Source organism: Etheostoma cragini, chromosome 5 (genome assembly GCF_013103735.1).
Source record: "Etheostoma cragini isolate CJK2018 chromosome 5, CSU_Ecrag_1.0, whole genome shotgun sequence".
Classification (NCBI taxonomy): domain Eukaryota; kingdom Metazoa; phylum Chordata; class Actinopteri; order Perciformes; family Percidae; genus Etheostoma; species Etheostoma cragini.
Genome location: NC_048411.1, coordinates 9,011,706 through 9,028,400, shown reverse-complemented (window position 1 = coordinate 9,028,400; position 16,695 = coordinate 9,011,706).

Here is a 16,695-nt window from a genome sequence, read left to right as displayed (position 1 = left end):
AGAAATAATCTGGGACCCCGTTTTTACTTTCCCCACTCTTTATCTGACTTTCTTGCTCTGTCCCTCTTCCACCAGTCCCTGGTTTGATCGTCCCCTCTCTTCCCACTACATGGCTCGTGCCATTGAAGTTGATTGCAGAACGCATCAATATGTGAACAAAGTTGTTGGTGGTGGGGGTGCAGTGTTAGTGGGTGTATGTGGGTTGGTGGTGATAGGGGGTGTTAGCAGAATTAGCATTCATTTGAAGCAAGCCCCCCCCCCCCCATATCCTTCTCCCCCTCCCATATCCCTCTCCATCTCTGTTATTTATTCTGTAGCTTTTGGCACATTTTCTGCTTCTCCACTCCCAGTAGGGGAGACGGAGGGAGATGGAGCAGGGTGTTTAGGATGTGTGACAGGCTGTAATGGTAACTTTTGCACTTTTTCTTTTCTTGTTTGCACTAGAGAGAGACAGGCAGGCGTCGGACGAAGTCCCCCTCTGCCGCTTGTTGCGGTGGTTGGGGGGTGGAGACGCGTGCATGGATCAGATACTGTGCCCTGCAGTGGTCTCTTTCTTTTGAAGCACTGTGACTCCTCTCAGTGCCTAGTGGAACTCCCCGTGACTATTAGCTCTACTACTACTGCGAATGCTGTGGCCATAACATGGGAACATTAACCTCTAAAACTTTCTCTCACTTTGGCTACATTTATATTGCTACGTTTTGGTTTAAAAATTAAACCGCAGAGTCCGTGGGGTTATGTCCGACGCCAATGTTTTGCCGCCTGATTGAGTCATGGCAACTCATTCTCTGAGACTAAGCTACTAACGTTACCATGGAAACTACCATTAATGGGCGGAGTATACATGCTGCCTCCTGTTTACGCCTGCACACACATGCCCAGTATACAAGAATGTTGATGAGATATGAGGTTTGACTGTGTTAGTTTAAAGGTCCCATGGCATGAAAATGTCACTTTATGAAGTTTTTTAACATGAATATGAGTTCCCCAAGCCTGCCTATGGTCCCCCAGTGGCTATAAATGGTGATAAGTGTAAACCGAGCCCTGGGTATCCTGCTCATTCTTTGAGAAATAGAAAGCTCAGATTGGCCGATCTGGAATCTTGTTCCTTATGAGGTCATAAGGGGAAATGTTACCTCCTCTTTCTCTCCCAGAGAATTTGGCCCACCCATTAGAGATAGACAACATGGCTTTCAAATGATCAAAGTGGCAGTTGGTCCCCTGGCCTCCACCTTGCCCCCCCCCTCTCCTCTTCAAAAGCTACAGACTCAGAAATGGCACATACTAATGGCGTTTTTCCACTGCTGGTAACAGCTCGACTCGCCTCGACTCGCCTTGTGTCTACTCGACTCAACGCATTCTGCGTCCGTTTTCCATTGCAGATTGAGTAACGCCTCAGCGGGGCTGGTCACCTCAGCTACGCGTGAGGTGGGCGTTCGGTGACAACTGGTGAGATCTGTAGTTCTGACCTGCTGTGCTTCGTATAATCTTTATGAGAGTCATGGAGAGGCTTATGACAATGACTGGGATGCATCTGGGACAGCAGAGCCGGTGGTGACACTGTCACAGGGAGCAGAGGAAGAAGACCGGGATGTACGGGAGGGTTTGATGCGCTACCTGAAAAGCTAAATAAAATCTGTCTCTTTTTTTTTAATGTAAGTGTGCAATGTTGGAACCTCGACTGAGGTAGTACTAAAAAAAGTACCTGGTAGAAGGTCCCAGGGACTTTTTTTCCTAATGGAACACCAAAAAAGGCGAGCAGAGTCGAAGCGAGTGGAGTAGATACCACGCAGTGGAAAAGCACCATAGGTGTACTGTCCCTAAGTGTAGAGCTACTCAGCTATCCTGCAAGCTTACAACCATCAGGCTAGGACAAACAACGAAAGTGGATGCAAGAACTTTTCATTCCTTTTAAAATAATAACTATGTCAAATAATAACTTGTCCGGAGGCAGCAGAACAAACAATCTTGTCGGTGATTACTGTCGTACGGTTAACGTTATTTGTCAAAAAATGCGGGGAAGATTTTGGAGGCTTTGGTCTCTCTGATGTGGTGGCGTTCTCTGTTTGACCGGGAGAAGCTCACGCGGCCATGACACGGACAGTACACGGAACTGACACTGTGGAGGCTATCCTATAAGCCTCGGTATGGATGGCATGGTGCTCTCAACGCGTAGCAAAAAAGATCTTAAGTCCAAGCATTGATTGTCTTTGGGTGGTGTTCCCGTTTATTGTAAAAGTAGAAAAAGGGTAACTTCACATAAAATAGTATTTTCACCTAGTGCTGATATGATATGTTGTGGCGTGTTCACGGCTACGGTAAGAACCGTGTGTTCCCCGCCATCCACACCTTTTCTCATTGATCACCGCACCTGTAAATATACCTTCTTCCCAGTGACGTACCACACCCAGTGCAATACTCCCCCAAGTGGCTAAAAATAACAACTAAATTAACCTAATCAAACAAGGTGGAAACAAATGGCTCCTACACACCGGCCCCACAATTGTGAATATTTACTTTAACCACAATTACCCAAATTACCTAGGTTAAACTTAATGAGCCATTTGTGCAGAGCTAATCTAAATTACATCTTTTCTTGAGCCAAAAAAATCTGTGATCAGGTCATCTATACTGCTTCAGCTTCCACCAAGAGACAGATCTTCGTTACAGGCCGGTCCAGCTGCCCAGTTTTTGTCTTCAACTGTACTGAGCGGACAAAGCCCATCTTGTCTGGATACGTCTGTGTAATTCTTCCCATCAGCCAGGACCCCCGAGGAGCAACAGGATCCATTACGACCACAATGTCTCCAATGGAAAAGCTTCTTTTTGGTCTCATCCACTTCTGTCTCTCCTGGAGTAACGGTAAATATTCCCTAACCCAACGCTTCCAAAAGAGGTCAGATAGGAACTGCACCTGCCTCCATCTTTTCTTCATGTACAGGTCATCCTTACGAAAGAGTCCAGGAGGGAGGTGTGGCTTTGATTTTAGGAGCAAGATATGGTTAGGTGTAAGCGCTTCAAGGTCATTTGCATCATCAGAGGCGTTTGTGATGGGATGAGTATTAAGAATGGCTTCAACTTCACAAAGAATGGTGTGAAAACCTTCATCATCCAGTGTTTGGAGTTTAAGTGTAGAAAAGAGGACCCTTTTCACAAGACGAATAAGACGCTCCCAAACCCCTCCATGGTGGAGCCCGGCTGGAGGGTTAAAGGACCATGTCAGACCATTCTTCAGTAAGGCATGCTGAATCTTCTGATGGTCTAACTCAGCAATGGCTTCCCTCGACTCCCTCTCAGCTCCTATGAAGTTGGTGCCATTGTCTGATGTCAGGTGTGTCACCTGACCTCTGCGACATATGAAACGACGAATGGCATTTATACATGAGTCAGTGTCTAAAGCATAAGCAACTTCGAGATGAACTGCCCTACTTGCCATGCAGGTAAAGAGGACGCCGTAGCGCTTCACTCTGCCCCGGCCTTTCTTCACTTCCATTGGTCCAAAGTAGTCGACGCCTACATTTGTGAAAGCAGGCAAGTCTGGCATAATTCTCTCTACTAGTAGGTCTGCCATTTTCTGTTCCCCTGTCTTACCTTGGAGGCGGAGACACACTACACACTCAGAGATGACCTTCCTACAGGCAGAATTGGCATGAGTAATCCAGTATTGCTTCCTAAGAGAAGAAAGCATGTGATTTCTACCTGCGTGACCCAGCTGTTGATGGATATGCTTCAAGAGGATTTTGGACACATTTTGCTCTTTGGAAAGAATGACAGGATGTTTTTCCGCTTCGGGCATGACAGCCCTACTAAGCCTTCCTCCCACCCGCAACAATCCGTCTTCCAGCACTGGATTTAGCTTGTAGAGATCGTTGTTTTGTTTGACAGATCCTCCATTTTTTAAAACGGCAATCTCATCAGAAAACTTCTCTTGTTGGAAAAAACGGATGATAGCACTTTCTGCCCTCTCAAGGTCACTTTTTGTCAGTGACTGTCCACAAAGAGACAATTTTTTCCTTTGCATCTTGACATAAAGGTAGTTGTTTCTTTGGCTTCCATTGTCATGACCAATGTTTTCACAGGATTCAACAATCGTTCTCCCTTGGGACAACGTTAGAAGCACATCTCTAAGTCTGAGCATCCATGCCACAGACATTCTGAGCTTCTTAAAATCTGAAAAGTGACTTAAAAACACCTTTGTTGCATTCAGTGGACTGTGGGAAACAAAGGCATTCACCAGTGGGTCTTTCTTCACCTCAGGGTCATCCCCAAGAACCAAAGGTTGTTCAATGATTGTTTTAGGCCATTCCACTTCGCCCCTGAAGAGAAATTCTGGTCCCTTCAGCCACCAATCGCATGCAAGGAATTCTTTAGCACTTAGACCTCTGGATGCATCAGCTGCTGGATTCAGTCTTGTGCCAATATGTCTCCACTGTGCAACATCTGTTTCATTTCTAATAACAGCCACCCTGTTGGCCACAAACGTGTGAAACCTCCTGGTCTCATTTCCAATATACTTTGAAACAGTTGTACTGTCTGTCCAGAATACTGATGGGTGTAGATCCAGCTGTAGTTCCCTCTTCAGCATCCTGTCCAACCGGGCAGCCAAGACAGCAGCAGTCAACTCCAGACGAGGGATTGTTGTTTGCTTTAAAGGAGCAACCCTGGCCTTGCCCAAAATAAAGGCAATGCTGACATTGTTTCTCTCATTTTCCATCCTGAGGTATGATGCCGTTCCATAGCCATACTCACTAGCATCAGAAAAGTGAGGCAACTGCAGGTGAGTAGATGTTCCAAAATCCTTTGGCTTGATGCACCGGTCCACTGTGAGCTCAGCGATAAGATGGAGATTAGCCAGCCATTTGGACCACTGCTCCGAGAAGACACGAGGTATGCTGGCATCCCAGCCAATGTTCAGCCTGCACATCTCCTGCAGCATCCTTTTCACCGTTAAAGTAAATGGTGCCAGAAAACCGAAAGGGTCATAGATAGACGACACCACAGACAATATGCCACGTTGTGTATGTGGACGCTCTTCCGTGGCCATCCTAAAGGTCAGAACGTCTGTGTCTATGCACCAATGAAGACCAAGAGCTGTTTCAACAGTGCTCGCCCTTTGATTCAGATTAAGCCCCCTTGTGGTCTTAGAACGCTGTGGCTCGGGAATACTGGCCAAGACTTCACTGCTGTTGCTCGTCCACTTCAACAGTTGGAATCCCCCCTTCACACAAGCTTCAGTCAATTCATGCACCATTTTTATGGCCTTGGCCTCCGATTACACAGACTTGAGACAATCATCCATGTAAAAATTTTGGAGTATTGTGTTCAGAACACTGGGTTCCAAATTATTTCTATAGTCTTGCACAATTCTCCTCACTGCGTAATTTGCACAACTGGGTGAATACACAGCTCCAAAGAGATGAACTCTCATCCTGTATTGAATGGGAACTTTTCTTGTATTGCCATCAGGATACCACAAGAAGCGTAAAAAGTCTGTATGCTCTGGAGACACCCGCACCTGATGGAACATGGCTTGGATGTCCGCCATCAGCGCTACACGTTCCTGTCTGAACCTGGTAAGTACGCCAAGTAAGGTGCTTGTGAGGTAAGGCCCCTGCAGGAGCTGTGAATTCAATGACTTTCCTTTAAACACAGCAGCACAGTCAAAAACAACTCTAAGGGTTTTCTTTTTCGGATGGTACACCCCATGATGGGGAATGTACCACACCTTGCCGTCGGCTTGCTTCAACTGCTGATGTGGTACAAGCTCTGCATAACCCTTTTCAATAACTTCAGAGAGGAAAGCAGTGTACTCTTGATGATAATCTTTGTTCCTCTTAAACTTCCTGTGAAGGCTTAGAAGACGCTGCTCTGCGATGCTGTAGTTATTTGGCATAGTGACATTTTCAGCCTTAAAAGGCAAGTCAAAGCAGTAGTGTCCTTCATCAATCTGAATTGAAGACTCCATTATTTGTATGAACCTTTGATCATCTCTGGAAAGGCACACATCATCTGATTTCTCATTGAAATCCTGATTTTATTGGGCAACCAATAAGTCCTGTAACTTGGCAACTGAGATCCTATTAGCAGTGACAGCAGGATGGTCAAAATTACTTTTGCGCGGTTCACCACCTCTCAGCGGACCATTCACAACCCACCCCAGTAAAGTCCTGACAGCATATGGTCCTTCACCTTGACTATTTATTATTTCCCATGGTTCCATAAGCTTTGGCACATTGGTGCCTATCAGCAATTCCACCTCTGCCTCAAGACTGGGAATTTTAATGCTGTCAAGGTATTTCCATCCCTCCAAGTCCTGTTGAGTGGGAATGTTATTTCTGCTCACAGGCATGGTCCTCTGAGTATAGACTTCAGGTAAGTCCAGGAAGTTTTCTTCATCCAAACCAGAAACCTCAAGATCACTAAGCAAGAATGTGTCTACAGGCCTCTTTTGGCAAAGGGTACGCAGAAGAATGCTAGTCTTGACTCCTGAAAGATTCAGTTTTCTCATGAGATGTTGGGTACAGAAAGAAGTTGAACTTCCAGGGTCTAGAAAGGCATAGGTGTTAACAATCATGCTCCCGGACTTGGCCTTCACCTGTTCAGGCACAATAGAGAGAACATAGTCATCACTTCCGGCCCCAGTATGACCACATGTCTCCAATGACACAAGTGCATAATTGACTGACACTTCCTGTGTTTTAAAGCCGATATGTAGGACAGTCGGATGTTTGTGTTTGCATATATCACATGTCAAAGGCTTGTCACATTCCCTGCTGATATGACCTCTCCTCAGACAGCTGAAACACACTTTGCCTACTTTCAAAGCATCCATTTTCTCCCTGTGTGTCATCTCCTCAAGCTGTGAACATTTCTCCACTGAATGCTGGCTCCTACACACACAGCACGACTCTTCGTTGTTCCTCTGTAAAGGTGGTCCCTTGTGTTGTTGGTGCCAAGCTGATGATGTAGTTGGTCCTACAGCAGTATTAATGGCAGCAACAGTAGCTTGGCCTCTTCCAGTGTATCTACTCTTGAGTTTAGAGGAAGGGTCTGGTTGCATACCCTGTAGGTCACCAAAGAAAGGATCAGACAGAATCTTTACCTGATGTTCAATGAAGGCCACAAAATCTGGGAACATAGCTCTGTAACCACGGCGCTCCTGCAGCTTCCAGGCGACAGACCTCCATTTTTCCCTCAGTTTATATGGCAATTTCATCATTATCAGGCGAAGATTGGATGGCACGTTCATCTCCTCCATATGCTGTAAGTCTTCCATGACATTGCAACAGTCCCTTAGAAAGATTGAAAAAGACTGCAAAGCATTAATGTCATCTGCCTTCATCATTGGCCAGTCCATAGCTTTCTCCATATAAGCTACAGCAATTTTCATTTCATTTCCAAAATAGTCTTTCAAAAGATTCTTTGCTCTCTCATAGCCATGACCAGGAGCCATGTTATAGCAACTCCGAACCAGTTCTCTTGGCTGCCCTTTAGTATATTGTTCAAGGTAATACAGACATTCTTGTTTATCTGTAGTCTTCTTTTCAATAGCTTGCTCAAAAGCTCTAGTAAACGCAGCGTATTTAAGTGGATCGCCATCAAACTCTGGGATAGCCCGTGGAGGAAGAGAGGCTAAGGCTTGATTTTGAGCCAGCAGTGCAGTAATGTTAGTTTGCTGTTGCATAAGGTCGTACAGAATAGAGTCGTCACCATTGTCAAAAGAGGAATGATGATGAGACTGGGATTGCATACATGTACTCCCTTGTGAGATCAGCGGCTGAAATCCTGCTGTTGAAGCGTTGGTGAGTCCAGGTCCGCTTCCCTGCACTTCAGACTCGCGCATACGAGTAGGTTGACTGCCTTGTGAGATAAACGGTTGAAAACCTGCTGGTGCAGCTTTGGTAGGTCTAGGTCCAAGGACGTCCCCCCCTTCCGACCTGTGAGAAGATGGTACGTATGACACTGACAACAAAGGGTTACTAGACCTTACTGAAGACTGGGCTTGTAGACTGTGCGGCCGCTCTTTAGGCCGTACAGCCAGAGCAGAGAATTGTCCTGGTGGAAAGAGACAGTTTTAGGAATTTGCAAAACAGGATCTGTGTTCAAATGACTTAATGTTTGTGATTTCAAGTGAGCATGAAGATAGGCATTCATGGCATCTTCTCCATTATCCTCTTCATACTCATCCACATCTTCCCCACCGCATGCATTTTCCAACACAGACAATTTAGCTGTAGCTACAGCCAACTTGGTGTCAACCTCTAGTTGTTCCCTTTTCCTTTTCAGCTTTGCCTTTTCAATTTGAAGGGCTTCTTCTTCAGCATCGATGTCATGCATTTTTTTCAAAGCAGCTGCAGACTGTTAAAGTGCAGCCCTTTCAGCCTTTGCCTTTAAACGTGCAGAAATAACACTGGAAGTCTTTGAATAGATGAAAGAATGATCTCTATGTGTTGACCCTTGACTTGAAACATTAGAAATACTATCTTCAGGCTTTATATCATTTATTATAGACAGCACATCAATATTCTCATTGTCCTTTTTTGCATCAGCCAACCACTGCTTCACATCACTCTCAAAACAGTTTTTCTTCATTGTTTTCTGTACGAGCCAGTTTTGTTGCTTGTTGTATTCAGAGTCTGGCATAGGCATTTCCAGCAAAGCAGTTTGAGTTTCTAAGGCCTCATTGCACAGTATGGTATATTTGCTTAGACATTTCTTCACATCAGACACAGTTTGAAAGGTTATTTTTCCGGAAAAAATCTCATTAATCCTTTGCTTGATTTTATTAGCTTGCATTAATTGGGATTTCCGTTTTTTTGCAGATTTTCAAACAGAATTGCGCATCCTTTAACTGTTAACTTTCTTGTGCGCTTCCACAAATCATTAACAAGAGGACTGGACTTATCAGGAATATAATTTTTGTCTACAGCCACGGAAGCAGTCCTGGACTTGTCGGACAAGTTTTCTTCCTCTGCACTCATCTTTGTGCGTTAAGCGCGTCAGTTCAAAGTGCTCAATGAAACGGCACAATTACATTAGGGAAGCCGCCAACAGCACTTTAAAATATTCCGAGCGTTGGAATTTCTTTCAATTAACAGCAATTAAATATGCTAATTATATGAAGCAACAACACTGCAACAGTCTTTCATTTCAACTTCGAGAGTCCAGGTTTTCCCTTTCCAATCCTATCGACAATGATATATGAAAGCGTACCCACCAGATTTCCGTGGTTGCGGTCTGCGCTGGATGACATGAGGACTTACAGGTGTTTTTCAATTAAGGCTTCCAGGCTCCGCGACAGGTAAACAATCCAACGAAACAGGCAATCCTTTCCATATCCAAACGATCCGGACGCTCCTGTCCAGTTAAGAAGCGTATCCAGACAAAGAGGAATAGGTTCTTACGTTGTGGAGGCTATCCTATAAGCCTCGATATGGATGGCATGGTGCTCTCAACGCGTAGCAAAAAAGATCTTAAGTCCAAGCATTGATTGTCTTTGGGTGGTGTTCCCGTTTATTATAAAAGTAGAAAAAGGCACATAAAATAGTATTTTCACCTAGTGCTGATATGATATGTTGTGGCGTGTTCACGGCTACGGTAAGAACCGTGTGTTCCCCGCCATCCACACCTTTTCTCATTGATCACCGCACCTGTAAATATACCTTCTTCCCAGTGACGTACCACACCCAGTGCAATACTCCCCCAAGTGGCTTAAAATAATAACTAAATTAACCTAATCAAATAAGGTGGAAACAAATGGCTCCTACAGACACCTTTTAAAAATGACATATATAATGACAGAAGTTGTATTGTTAATTGGTCGCATTAGAGTCTCTTAGCATTTGAACTCGCTCGTTAGCCGCAGAGCCGTAGCGGCGTGCAAGCAGAGCGAGCAGCCTCCGGATTAAACCTAGTGACCAATACGGACCATTTAGAGACGATGTTACCGGCAGTTAACGTTAACTGGTCCCTTTTTACAAACAACGTTATATTATAAATGATGGGTAACCCAGCAATGGCAATTATGAGCTGGTCCTCAGAATTAATGTTTTGGTTGGAACGAAAGTTTACATTGTATGTTTCTTTGGGCTCAACCAGCGCGAAGGACGTCTATATTCCGTTAGCCGCTGCGATATGGTATTAAGGGACCATTAAGGTCTATACAAAAGAGACTTCAGATATGGTGTTAGGGGACCACTAAGGTCTATACAAAAGAGACTTCAGATATGGTGTAAGGGGACCACTAAGGTCTACATAAAGGAGACTTCAGATTTTGTATTAGGAGACCACTAAGGTCTATATAAAAGAGACTTCAGAAATGGTATTAGGGACCACTAAGGTCTATATAAAAGCGACTTCAGATACAGTATTAGGGGACCATTAAGGTCTATATAAAAGAGACTTCAGATACAGTATTAGGGGACCACTAAGGTCTATATAAAAGAGACTTCAGATATGGCATTAGGGGACCAATAAGGGGTATATAAAAACATCCAAAGAGCACCATGTCATGGGACCTTTAAAAGGAGATTAGTTTTTCTACTGGAACTAATACCACCTGTGCACAGAGTACGCTTTTGGATCTAAACTTTGTTTAAACACCATCACGTAGCATTGCAGAAAATGCTCAGAGACATTTGCTTAAAATATAGATGCAATGGTTCAACGATAATCACTGAGTAAAAACTCTCTCTCTCTGCTGGCTTCTAAAAGTCATTTGAAACTTGTTTAACCGCTGACATTCAAAGCTCTGCAAAGTCAAACTATCCACTTTGTTTCTGGTAGCCACATTCAACATCTTAAGATGTCCGCTGATTCACCCTTTAGAAAGGATCCCCCTTCACAGAAAGACTAAATTGGTGTATTACATCATCAATTCTTAGCTGTGGAAAAAAACACATAGATGAAATGGTAAAAAGCCCCAGTTATCACCTGGTGTCAAAGTGCGATCTGAGTCAAGTGGATATTACGCGTAACATATACAAAGCATAAGCTCCATTCCTACGCTTCCACGATAATCAATGAAACTTGCGACACCGGGCACAAGAGTGGCGCGTAAGGGGTGCTTATGTGCCAGGGATTTGCTCTACAAGCGTAAAAACACAACAGTCTACTACTTATATTTTTGAGGTGAGATGTGTTGTGCCCTTTTACATCAATATTTATTACAAAGTGTCTATTTTTCTTTTAAATTAAACTACCCAAATACAGGAAATGACAATGCCTTTCCTTCAGAGTCCCCATGTTTCACATGAATCACACCTTGGAAACATGCGATTACTAACGTTAAGGAAAAAGTGTTGCTTTTTGTGCAGGAAATTACAGAGTGAAGGGCGTCAGGGTCTGTGCAGACAAAAAGATGTTTTCAAAAGTATCTATGTTGTTGTTTTTTTTCTAAATCTACTTTATTATATGTTTCATAGGAGATATGTTAAGTTACTGCTGTTGAAGAACATTTCCTGATTTTTCTGCTTTTAAATAACAAAACTGGACTTTTATTATGAAGAATGTATAAGAAATTAAACCTAGGATTTTTTAAATGAGCAGTGAGCTTTCACGCAGTCTCGCTTTGCCAGACCCACCTCCAAAGCCCGCTGCAGGACCGTCTGGCTACTCCATATAGCATTCAGGGATGGGAGGAAAACATGCTCTGGTTTTATTGGTTTTATAACCAATCACAATTGTATTGGGCCGTGCTAAGCACCAGATAAAAGCCATGTTGCGAGGCTGCATCATAGGCTTGGAAGGAACTTGCTTTGGGCAAACGTGTATGTTTAAAATTTGTTTCAGTCGTATAAGAGGAAACTCGAAAACCTAAAGAGATCTGAGAAAAGGTTAACCATAGTCCTAAATCGACCAGAGTTTGAAATGCCTACACAAAGGAAGCCCAAGGCAACAGAAATCCGGCCTAGATGAGTGAAATCTGGTGAATTTTATGGCGGCAACTGAGCAATCCCGGAAGTGAAATCAAAATTTTTTACCAAATTACCGGTGTAAAACCTTCCCGAGACTAAACAGACAAAATTTGGTCCAACCAAAAAAGGAAGACTCGGCGTGGATTAAGCTAAACCATGGTCAGGCTTTTGACCCAAATACAGGAAACTCTATCAGGCTGTTATAAGACCGGGGAAGCTCCTTTAAGGAACAGCTCAGTGCTTAGTGTGAACATGAGCGAGTGTGACAGTGAACGCACTCAGAGCAGACAGCTGTCGGCTATCAGAGCAGAGAAGAAATCAGCAGTTTTCTTGTTAACAAGCGGACATAGTTTTATCACGTATAGTTCTTTAGAGGGCTTGCATAACTGCAGTGTGAAACCAAAAGTTACCGGATCAAATCCCATAACATGATTCTTTGTCCTGACCTTGGTTTGGACTTTCAGGTATCAAATCCCCACTAGAACTCTTCTACTACTAGTACTACAACTGAAATATATATTTTTTAATTCTATTACTACAAAAGATTAGAACTTGACAATGTTAAATCATTCATGCTGTGTGAACTCTTTTTGTTTTGTTTGTGTAAAGTATCTTTTTTATTTCTGTCGCTTTTGGTCTAGTTTCTGGTTCTCCACTTCCACGAGGAACCATGGAGGCAGATGGAGCAGAGTGTTAAAGCTGCGTGACGGGCTAGTAGCTTCTTCAGCTCTTCTCTCTTGTTTGCACTAGAGAGAGAGTTAAGCAGCGGCAAATAGAGCAGTCACCCCCCCCCCCCTTTTCTCCTTGTTGCGGCGCGTGCTTGGATCAGATGCTCTGCCCTGCAGTTGTGTCTTTGTATTTTTTGAAGCAGTGAGACTCCTCTCAGCCACCCCGGCAGCCCCCGGCACTGCCACCGTCTGTAGCGTCCTGCTGCATAGAACCATGCCGCTGTTTGAAGAAATGGAGCGAAAGCCTTCTCTGCTCAACCCTTTGCTACTGCCAAAGGCACACACACACACACACACACACACACACACACAAACACACACACACACACACAAACACGCACACACACAAATACATCCATACATGCACATGAATGCTCACACACCAACTCCCACTCATGCAATCAAAATCAGTCGCAGCTTGTTATCCTTTAATATGTGCTCATATTCTGACTTATGACCTAATAACACTTACCTTTGCACTTCAGCATTGGTGGATCGAAAGGTTGGCGGTCCGATCCCTGGCCCGGCAGTCCCTTGTCGAAGTGTTCTTGGGCAAGACTCTGAACCCTGAGTTGCTAGTTGTTGAAACTAGAAAAGCGCTAAAGGAGAACAGTGCATTCATATTACATTTACTTTAGTACTGTACTTAAGTACAAATGCAAAAAGTAAGTAAACTTAAGTAAGTACAAATGTTGAGGTACTTGTGCTTTACTCAAATCATTTATTTTCATGCCATTTTCTACTTCGACTCCGCCACAAGCAAAGTGATTTTTTTAACTCCACTATATAGACACTGTACAAAGTTCTATAATAAACTAAAATACCCAACAATATATATGCCTTAATAGTCTAAATTGTTTCGGGAAGGACCTTGTTTTTGTGGATCAATTCATCATTTCAATTTCACCCTGCAAAACAAAACTGTTAACTGTCCACACTAAACAGTGACATGAGCTGATTTAAATTGGTTGGACACAGGGTTAAACGGGATTTTCTGTTACCAGTGTATCACCAATCGGTCCCAAGACGTCCCAGTTAGAGAGGAAATGCCGTAAACATATTCTCTGTGAACCTTCACAATCATTTGCTGAAAAAAGCAAGCAGGTCTGCCTTGTTGCACGTTTCAAAGTTTCTTTAAAACTTGCCATTTTCAGGGTATAGCTTGCTAGCTCAAGGTTTGATGTTGTTTCCCATAGCGACAGGATTTTGAGAATGGTGGTAGGAGAGGGGCAAAGTCTGACACCACATTCAATTTGGTAAAAATGGAATACATTGTAATTACCAAATTGATACTTTAGGTAGACTCAGATAGTTTCACTGTAGGCTTAAACATGAATAATCCAGGATTTAAAACATACTGTAACACACGGAGTAAAAATGTAAAATATCAATAAATTGAACTTCTTAAAAGACAGAGTGATAAAATTTAGTTCAAATAGTTTCATTGGTTGTTAATTTAGTGTTTAAGTTTTAGGTTTGAGTCAATTTAGTCAGTTTCAGATCTGTTCATTAGCCTGGAAATCCAGATCCAAATCCGAAAGTTTAAGGGTCTGGCATTGAGTGATTTAAGTCGCCCATCTTAAGGGGCTGCCCCGAGCGTGCATTTGAAAATCTCACTGCACGCAATTGGATAACACTACGACCAATCACAACAACACAAGGGGTGACGTATCCAGAGCCCCATACGCTTAGCTACCAGCGGTGCTAACTGGTAGATTAAAACTTCTGAGACCGAGACACTCGCCCACGCGTAAAAACATCACCTCTGATTCATAGTTTAATCATGTATTAACCATAACAGCTACCGACTCACCAAACGTTGTGTCTAAAACCTGACGAGTTAGCGGTTACGGTGGTCTCTTCCGGGTCTTTCTAGCCTCTACAGGTGATTTTCTACTGAGCCTGGAACTTCCAGCCTCTTGTGGGCTCGTTGGGCTTTAAATCCAAACTGTTACATCCAAGATTGATCCACTTTATGGCCATAATTCATCGCGTTTTGGCTCATTTCTGCCGCTAGCTCGCGGCTCCGTCTCTCCTCTCTGTTGTTCAGGGAAATACAGGCCCCAGTATGCCCATATATGGGAGATAACGTCACCCTCTTGAATGGAAGGCCAGAGGGTACAAAAAGGCCAATAGGCTGTATGGAAGGCCAAGAGGCGCACATCTCTAGACACGCATTTGCTTGTGTAGCATTGCTGTGGGTGTAATATCAATAAATATGACATTATAAAGTAAATGTCATGAGAGCAAAAGCGGCTTGACTTTCTTTGAACAAATGTATGTATTTTGTCAACTGTATAAGTTATAATGAGTATTTCTTCACAGTGTGACTCCCAAGACATATGAGAAGTGTTTTAGAAAGGAAAATGGCTTATGCATTACTTATCTGTCTGTGATATCAATACATATCTGGAAGATTCATGTTCCATTTTATTTATTTATTTGTCTTTAAGGCCCTACAACCCCTTTTAACATGCAAGTGACCTCACTGCAACCCAAATATTCTAATAACCCAGTTTGTCCTAAAAAAAATGATGTTCATATATTGACTGTAGACAACAGGGTTTATGTTTTACAAGCTTTTTTATAAAATAAATCCAGACGGACATTAAACTGTAAAAATGGCCTCAGGGCTCACTGTCATCATCTGTTTAGCTCGCCTCTGGCCCGCCTATATCATATACACCGATTGATTGGTGCAGCTCGCCTCTGGTCCGCCTATATCAGATACACCGATGTGATTGGTGCAGCTCGTCTCTGGTCCACCTATATCACATACACCGATGTGATTGGTGCAGCTCGTCTCTGGTCCACCTATATCATATACACCAATGTGATTGGAGCAGCTGGCCTCTGGTCTGCCTATATCAGATACACTGATGTGATTGGTGCAGCTCGCCTCTGGTCCACCTATATCATATACACCGATGTGATTGGAGCAGCTGGCCTCTGGTCTGCCTATATCCAGAGGTGGGTAGAGTAGCCAAAAATTGTACTCAAGTAAAAGTACTGTTACTTCACAATAATTTGACTCAAGTAAAAGTAAAAGTAGTCATCCAAATAATTACTTGAGTAAGAGTAAAAAAGTACTTGATGAAAAAACTACTCAAGTAGTGGGTAACTGTTGAGTAACTAAAATTAAAATTAATTTATTAATTACAAATTAGCTTACTTGAGAGACTTGTCACATCAAATTTGGATGGATACTGCATGTGTAAAACATACTGTATGTAACCTAAAAAACAAACATCCACCTCTCCACAGCAAAAACTAAAACTACCGCTACGTCTCCTCAGCTTAGATGTTGAGTTTTTGAACGCTCACATGTCCGTTTGTTTGGTCGACACAGAAGACGCCGCATGACGGAGCTGCTGTTTCGCACTTTTCCTAAGGTAACCATGCTTTCACTATGAGGCCAAGCCGCCGAGGAGGGGGGGGGTCCTCCTGGTCTGCGTTGCCTTGGCGACTTTTGATTCTGCGTCTTTGCTTTGCTACGACTGTAAAGCTAACCTCTTTATATGTCTATGGGCTAACCTGTCCCGCTGCTGAAACAAGTGTGGTCACGTGTTTGCACAACGACGTGTGATTGGTTAAGCACAGTCACGTGGTAGAGCCTTCAGCGGAAGACTCTCTCTCTCTGTCAAAATAAAACATTAAAATGAGACGTACGCTGGGGTAAAAACAATGAAGCATAGTAACGAGTAACAAGCTCATTGTAGCCTAATGTAGCGGAGTAAGAGTACAGTTGATTTTTCACTAATCTACTCAAGTAAAAGTAAAAGTATAGTGATTTAAAACTACTCCAAGAAGTATGTATGTATGTAATGTAACGGAGTAAATGTAACTCGTTACTACCCACCTCTGCCTATATCAGATACACCGATGTGATTGGTGCAGCTCGCTTCAGGCCTGCTTATATCAGATACACCAATGGGATTGGTACAGCTCCCCTCTGGCCTGCTTATATCAGATACACTGCTGTGATTGGTGCAGCTCCCCTCTGTCCCGCCTATATCAGATACCCCAATGTGATTGGTGCAGCTCGCCTCTGG